General features: G+C 48.0%; 1 non-coding gene across 1 annotated transcript; it reads left to right on the top strand.

Moving 5' to 3' along the window:
* Positions 1-1475: 1475 nt before the first annotated feature.
* Positions 1476-1626, top strand: LOC142293174 (5.8S ribosomal RNA). Its single transcript, XR_012751164.1, has one exon. It is a non-coding gene; the product is annotated as a 5.8S ribosomal RNA (ribosomal RNA).
* The last annotated feature ends 6636 nt before the right edge of the window (positions 1627-8262 follow it).

The following is an 8262-nucleotide window of genomic DNA, read 5'->3' as shown; positions in this document are numbered from 1 at the left end:
GAGTCAGGGGAGGAACTACAGGAGGATTCATATGCGCAAGAGACAACAACAGCACCAAGGTCCAGACGTTCATCATCACCAACGCGGCAGGCATGGGACCATGGGGGACAGGGATCAACAAGGGCGCATAGTAGCAGGTGAAATGTTGAGGAAGGTGCAGGAGAACATGAAGAAATGGAGGACGAACTGTCCATGAACATGGAAGACTCAGCGGATGAGGGAGACCTTGGTCCCATTTCAGTTGGAAGAGGTTGGGGGGAGATGTCAGGAAGAAAGAACGGTTAGCACCTCTATGCCACAAACACAGCGTGGACTTGGTCCGCATGGCTGCACAAGACACATGAGCGCCTTCTTGCTGCACTACCTCCAACATGACCCTCGTATTGTCAAAATTAGAAGTGATGATGACTACTGGGTTGCCACACTATTAGATCCCTGGTACAAGTCCAAATTTTGTGAAATAATTCCAGCCATAGAAAGGGACGCACGTATGCAGGAGTATCAGCAGAAGCTGCTACTCGATCTTAGCTCGGCTTTTCCACCAAACAACCGTGGTGCAGGGAGTGAATCTCCCAGTTGTAACTTGACAAACATGGGACGGTCTCGTCATCTTCAACAGTCAACCCGTACCAGTAGCACCATATCTGGTGCTGGTAACAGCAATTTTATTGAAATCTTTTCATAATTTTTTTTAGACCATCCTTTGCAAGGCCACTGGAGACAAGTCTGACACAATCAACGGCTGGAGAGGATGATACAGGAGTATCTCCACATGAACATCGATGCCATGACTTTGCAAATGGAGCCTTGCTCATTTTGGGCTTTAAATCTTGAAAAATGGCCAGAGCTCTCCACTTACGCCTTGGAGATTTTGTCGTGTCCAGCTGCCAGCGTCGTCTCTGAACGTGTCTTCAGTGCTGCTGGGTGTGTGCTGACAGATAAGCGCACGCGTCTGTCCAGTGACAATGTGACAGACTAACGTTCATCAAAATGAACAAGTCATGGATCCACAAGGAATTTACTACCCTTGGGGAGAGTAAATGCTTGTGTATTTTGAATGTGCTTGATGCAAATCTAACTGTGAAGTGTACAACTGGGGCACAGGTGCTGCCACTGAAGGGGTGTCTGTGTGGCCGAATTTTTGGAAAAAAGGGAGACTCCGCTTGGAGTAACCTTGCGGTGTTTTACATGATTTTAGAAGGGCATGCCATGCCTATATCTGTGTCTCAGCCTCTTTTCCTTGTAACGCTGTTTTGTTTTCGCATGAGAATTTGTTCTTGTCACTTTCCCATGTGTTTGTGTTGTAAGTTGTTTGTCACCTTTTGGACACCTTTGAGGGTGTTTGCTAGGTGTTTTTGTGTGTTTGTGATTGCCTCCCATTGTTTCCTATGGGGTTCAAGTGGTTCGCCGAACCGAACGAGACCCCTGTTCGGCGAACCGAACTCGAGCCGAACCACGGCCGGTTCACTCAGCTCTACTCTTAACGGTGGATCACTCGGCTCGCGCATCAATGAAGAACGCAGCTAGCTGTGAGAATTAGTGTGAATTGCAGGACACATTGATCAACTCTTCAAACGCACCTTGCGGCCCCGGGTTGCTCCCGGGGCTATGCCTGTCTGAGGGTCGCCCCTCCGTCGATCGATTCCAGTCGCTCCCCTGACTCCCTACGGCGGCGAGGACGGAACGGCGTGGTCCGTGGAGAAAAGAGGTCCGAAGGGGAAGATAGAAAATGACCGCCCGACGCGGCGCGTCGTTTCTCTTTTTTCCCCGCCCGGCCTCCGCCCCCTCCCCGGGATTCTGACTCGACTAAAGACCTCAGATCAGACGTGGCGACCCGCTGAATTTAAGCATATTACTAAGCGGAGGAAAAGAAACTAACCAGGATCCCCTCAGTACCGGCGAGGGAAGAGCCCAGCGCCGAATCCCTGTCCGCCCGGTGGGCGTCGGGAAATGTGGCATACGGGAAACCGGACCACCCCGACGTCGCTCGGGGGCCCGAGTGCTTCTAATAGTGGCCGCAGCCCGTGGACGATCTTAGGCCGGTAGCGGCCCCTGGCGCGGCGGGACCCGGTCTCCCCGGAGTCGGGACCCGGTCTCCCCGGAGTCGGGACCCGGTCTCCCCGGAGTCGGGACCCGGTCTCCCCGGAGTCGGGACCCGGTCTCCCCGGAGTCGGGACCCGGTCTCCCCGGAGTCGGGACCCGGTCTCCCCGGAGTCGGGACCCGGTCTCCCCGGAGTCGGGTTGTTTGTGAATGCAGCCCAAAGCGGGTGGTAAACTTCATCTCAGGCTAAATACCGGCGTGAGACAGATAGCGGACAAGTATCGTGAGGGAAAGTTGAAAAGAACTTTGAAGAGAGTTCAAGAGGGCGTGAAACCGCTAAGAGGTAAACGGGTGGGGTCCGTGCGGTCCGCCCGGAGGATTCAGCCAGGCGGGCTCTGGTTGGCCGTCCCGGGTTCCCGTGCTACTTCCCACCCCTGCTCTCCCGGCGGGCCGCCTTCCCTGTCCCCTCTCGGGGGGGCGGGGTGGGCGCCGCTGGCGCAGGGGGCGGACGCGGCCCGGGCGGCTCCGGCCCCCGCAGGGTACATTTCCTCCGCGGTGATGCGCACATTTTGCTACGCTATTTTTATAGCAAACAGTGCTGCCAGTTTTAGGGCCATAGTTTCATAGTCCGTGTTGGTTCTTCAGCTGTCAATAAAAAAAAGTTAGACCACCTCTGCAATCTACACCACCTCTCAATTTTGCTACCACATTTTAAGTGACTAATCTTGTCGCTAACAAAATGAGTGGCAAAAGGACAGATGCTGGTGGAAAGGGGAACAGGCGTGTTGGAAAAGGAAAAAAAGTTTGTGTCCGAGGGGAAGGTGGCAAAGCTACATTAACATCTGCTGAAGAGAAGCCATCTTCCAGCAAAAGTAAGATGTCTACCACTTTCCGTGGACAATCCGATGTGCTCCCTTTTTTTACGGACCCAAAACAACTGTAAGAAAGGTAAAAAAAAAACAAAAAAAAAAACAAACAACATGCTTGAATGGATCTCAAGTGCTCCAACAAGTGCCCTCTCCTCCTCCTCCTCAACTACCACATCAAAAACAAAAACAGTCTTCTGAGTTGTCATGATAATCACAATTGCTTTCTCCCAGCTATCAAGTCTCCACCCGCCAAGCACAGTATGGTGTACCAGAGATGGCTTAGTCTGCAGAGCTGTTCAGACACACTATATCCAGTGAATCATAGGTCTGCTCCCTAGCTACAGTGAGTACAGACCAGGAAATGGTCTGCAGTGATGCCCAGAACCTTTGTGACTCAGATTCAGGCCCTGATGATGACGACCAAGTTTGAGCATAATGTAGACCCTCATTCCAAAACTGTAACACCTGTTGGAGACAATGAGGAACATACTGATGACGAGACGCGGATACCATATTGGGATGACAACTTAAATATTCGGTCAGGGCAGGAAGAGGCTAGATCTGTGGGTGAGGAAAGTGCAAACACAATGCTTGATGATGAAGTTCTAGATCCCACTTACTGTCAACCCACAGTCAGGCACTTTGAGGTTAACAGAGGTGGTGGAGGAGGATGCAACTGACGTCGAAGTTACCTTGCGCCTTCCTGGACAGAGGAGGAGTACTGGTAGCACATCTACAACTGCATCCTCAGCCACCACTCTGCCTCTGAGCACAAGTCGGGGTGGCTCTGCAGCTCGCATGTCCTCTAAGCCTGGCCTAGCCTGGTCCTTTTTTGACCTTGCAAAGGATCTCCCAAATCATGTGATCTGTAAAATTTGTCGTGAATCTATAAGTAGAGCCAAAAAAGCTCACCAGTTTGACAACTTCTTCCATGAATCGTCACATGAATACCAAGCATAATTCCCAGTGGGAAGCTCACTGTGCTGCAATGCGGCCTAGCGTAGCGGGCCAACCACCGCCTGCCCTTTCCAGTGCATCCGCGCGCTCTTCATCTTCTATTACTGTGGGGACAGGTGTCACACCTGGTTTTCCACACACACCTTCCACCACTGTAACCGCAACAGGCAGTTTGCTTGTTAGGTCGTCAGTTGGTTTGGAAGGGGAAACAAGTGCGTGTGTACAGCTCTCTCAGACATCGATAGCACCAACGTTGGATGAAGGCAACATCATGACTTCGCCTGCACTTTCCTCACAAACCTGCATTTTTCCAGGGACACACTATTCACCACCATCTACACACAGCTGCCAGATCTCTGTCCCTCAGATGTGGACAAATAAAAGGCCAATTCCTCTGACCCATGACAAAGCTAAGAGGTTGACTTTATCCCTCTGTAAGCTCTTGGCTGCCGAAATGCTGCCTTTCCGCCTGGTGGACACAGGATTTTCGAGACCTTATGTCCGTCGCAGTGCCCCAGTACCAGATGCCCAGTCGCCAATACTTCTCCAAGAAAGGTGTGCCTGCACTACACCAGAATGTCGCACACAACATCACTGCTTCTTTGAGAAACGGTGTGTGAACGGGTGCATTTCACCACCGATACTTGGACCAGTAAGCATGGACAGGGGCATTACATGTCACTGACTGGGCACTGGGTAACTATGGTGATAGATGGAGAAGGGTCTGCTGAACAAGTCTTGCCGTCCCCACGACTTGTGCGTCAATCCTCTGTATGTATAAGTTCCTCCAACGCTTCTGCCTCCTCAACCCCCTCTGGGTCCTCCACCTCAAGCCTGCCTGGTCAGGCCACCAGCGTTGTAACTGCACACAAGGCATCACGCACACCTCCTTACTATGCTGGCAGCAGAGCGCAACGGCATCAGGCGGTCTTTAGCTTGAAATGTCTTGGAACTAAGAGTCACACAGCGGCTGAGTTGTGGTCACCTCTGCTATCCGAGTTTAATGAAAGGACAGAGGAAAAAACGACCATAAAAGCCCAAGTAGCTGAAAGTGAAAAACTTTTTATTGAAGTGGAGAGTGGCACAATTACAAGAAAGACTCTGACAACAAGAATTCCTAGCACAATAAAGGTGCATGTTTAAACACCATAACACAATATGGACCCATGATTACAATGAATGGGTGACCAAAATATGTGTAGTAGAATGCATAAACCAGGTATGGATTGTAACAACCACAAGTTCAGGTCAAAGATGGAGAATAGGAATTGGTAGGAGATGGCAGAAAAATTTGTAAATGGTAGGTATAATATAAACAGACCAAAGTCTGAGTTATGCCCAGGTAATGCTAATGGTCACCAAATTGTGACCAAACAGTACTAAAAGGTCGTTTTTTCCTCTGTCCTTTCATTTATGTTTGCGATTGCCCTAGTCCACTCCAAGATTAATTATTATGAATTATCTCAGTACTATACAGTGTACATATTAATCTTGGAGTTATGTATTGGTTGCTAATTCTGTTTATTAATTTAATTGCTGTGTCTTGCACAGGTCATCCTCTCTCCCTACCAACCATGGACTATAAAGCGAAAGAAAAAAGTTGGCTTGATCAAGCCGACTGTGTATGGTGATACAACTAGCGGTTCACAATCTACAAGTAATCAAAGTTTTGAGGATATTTTCTCCACCATCCAACAATTGCATCTTAAAAGATCCAAATTATGGTGTAATCGGTTATTCTTACAAAAATATGTTTCTAAGAAATTGATACCTAGGGGGCTGAGAGTCCGGGTCATTCCAACCTTTTTTATTGATGACGAATCGTTTATCTCCAGATGGGAGGACGCTTGTAATACGTGTTCCACAGTGTTTATGGAATTGTTGATTGAATCTAACAGCAAAAACATCTCCAAAATTGATGAAACATTAGATGAGATACAATCTAAGTTTAAAGTGGATTGCCCTGCCGATGAATTAGTAACATATAATTCCAAGTTGGATAAGGCTTTAGATATATGTGTGAAGAAAATACATGACACACAGGCCAAGAAATTCACTCGAGACCAACGGGATTTTTCCCAGAAATCTGTTTATTTTTGGAGGAAGAGCCCCTCCGGTCCACGACGGGCTACCCGCGCCTCCTCCTTTTCATCCTTGACATCTGCGAGCGACCAATCGGATGCATCTTCCTTGTCATCTGCAATGACTACTCGATCTGGCATGGTTTTTGGGAAGTCTGGAGATAACAGGACATTCTCAAGTAATCAGAATACCTATAACACCTCTGGACATAGACACCCGAACAAGGTGATTAATTTGAGTACGTATGTGTTGTCTCCCTCTGATTTACCCCTTTTAGAGAAGGGTCTGTCTTTCTCACCCACTGCCAGATTTGACAAATTTCTAGCAATCAAGGATCTGCATCTCTTTGCTCGCTCTCTGATCTTTAAGAAGTATTTTTTTGATTCTAATTTGGATACTCTTTTCCCTACAGAGGAGGAACAGATAGCCCTACGTGATTTGGAGGAACTTGCCATTGAGCATAATACATCTGAAGGAGGTAAGATTCCTCCTTCAATACGTCCTCGGTCTAAAAAATTCCCTCCTTTATCTTCCTGTACCAACGTAGATCTCTTTGTTCAATTGGTCTCCAAAGAGTTTGAAAAAATTCCATCTTCTATCTTATCGGATAACCTTACTAGACAGGAACGGGTGCGGCTACGGGAACTGCGGGCTCTGCCGGGTGTCGTGCTGAAGCCGGTGGATAAGTGTGGTAACATTGTTGTCTGGCCGCGTGATCTTTATGAAAAGGAAGCATTTAGACAGTTGCGTGACAAAGTCTGCTATAAGAAGTTGACTTTTAATCCATTGTCCGCATATACCACTCAGCTTCAAAAAAATTCTTAGAATGGCATTAGACAACAATGTTATCACCGACGAGCTGGCTTCTGCTCTTTAGGTGGTCGAGCCTGTAGTTCCCACGCTGTACCTATTACCTAAGGTTCATAAAGATATTAATACACCACCAGGGAGACCAATTGTGTCGGGTCGAGGTAACTTTTTAGAACATGTCAATCGTTGGATTGACTCTAAACTACAACCACTGGTTGAGGATCTACCATCCTTCACTAAGGACACAGGTGAATTTCTAAGGAAGATAGATGGACTGTGTGTGGGTGATGATAGTATACTGGTGACCGGGGACGTTGAGTCCCTGTACACCAGTATTAGACACTGTGATGGACTTCGAGCTACTAGATTTTTTCTAGATATGTCCAATATACCTGGAGATATGGTGTTGCTCATCATGGAGTTATTGGAATTTACTTTAACGCACAATTTTTTTGTTTTCAAGGGGTCCTTCTACCTGCAGCTCCAGGGTACAGCTATGGGGGCCTCTTATGCCCCCTCTTATGCCAACCTGTTCCTGGGGCTGTGGGAGAGGGACCTCTTCCTGTCAGATCGTGTGTCGTCGATGGACCGTGTCCCTTTTTGGACACGGTACATCGACGACATCTTTTTGATCTGGCAGGGTTCACCTTTTGACCTTCATAATTTTATGAAGGTGTTAAACTCTAATGATGTTAACATTCATATTACATACGCCCACCATTCGCATTCCATCAGCTTCCTTGATGTCATGGTTAGAACGGATTCCTCTAACACTCTCCAGACAGATATCTACCGTAAGGAGACTGCCGGCAACATGCTTTTGCATGCCTCCTCTTCCCATCCTAACTTCATGGTCAGATCTGTTCCTGTGGGACAGTTTCTACGTTTACGTAGAATTTGTTCCACGGACTCTGTCTTTGAGGCTAGAGCATCTGAGCTCAAGGATAGATTCTACGCTCGGGGCTATAGTAGAAGGTGTGTCAAAGCTTACAATAGAGCTAGACATAACACCAGACACGCTCTACTCTATGCTCCAAAGGAATCCCGACCTAGAGAGATGATGAGATTTGTCACCGATCATGGCCGATTCCTTGCTATGAGATCCTGTTTACAGAAATTCTGGCCTGTTTTACAGGCAGATCCTGTACTAGCAAGGATTCTACCTAATCGTCCCATGATGAGTATCCGCAGATCTAAGAATCTGCGTGACCATTTAGTTACCAGTCATTATGACGGTGTAACTCAACCACCTCCCTTTGGACCAGTGCCTCCCCGGACTGGCTGTGTTCCCTGTGGGCATTGCGTTGCCTGTCCGAATATCGATAGGGCTGACTCATTTTTTGACTCTTCGGGGACCCGCTCATTTAAGATCAAGAAATTTGTTACGTGTACCTCTACTCTGGTAATCTATTATGCCATCTGCCCGTGCCCAAAAATTTATGTTGGCCTTACAACCAGGCAATTGAAAGTCAGAACCAGGGAACACGTTAATGGGATTGTGGC

This window comes from Anomaloglossus baeobatrachus, chromosome 2 (genome assembly GCF_048569485.1).
Source record: "Anomaloglossus baeobatrachus isolate aAnoBae1 chromosome 2, aAnoBae1.hap1, whole genome shotgun sequence".
Classification (NCBI taxonomy): domain Eukaryota; kingdom Metazoa; phylum Chordata; class Amphibia; order Anura; family Aromobatidae; genus Anomaloglossus; species Anomaloglossus baeobatrachus.
Note: the sequence above shows the minus strand (reverse complement) of the source record. Positions and strands in the feature narration are given on the sequence as shown.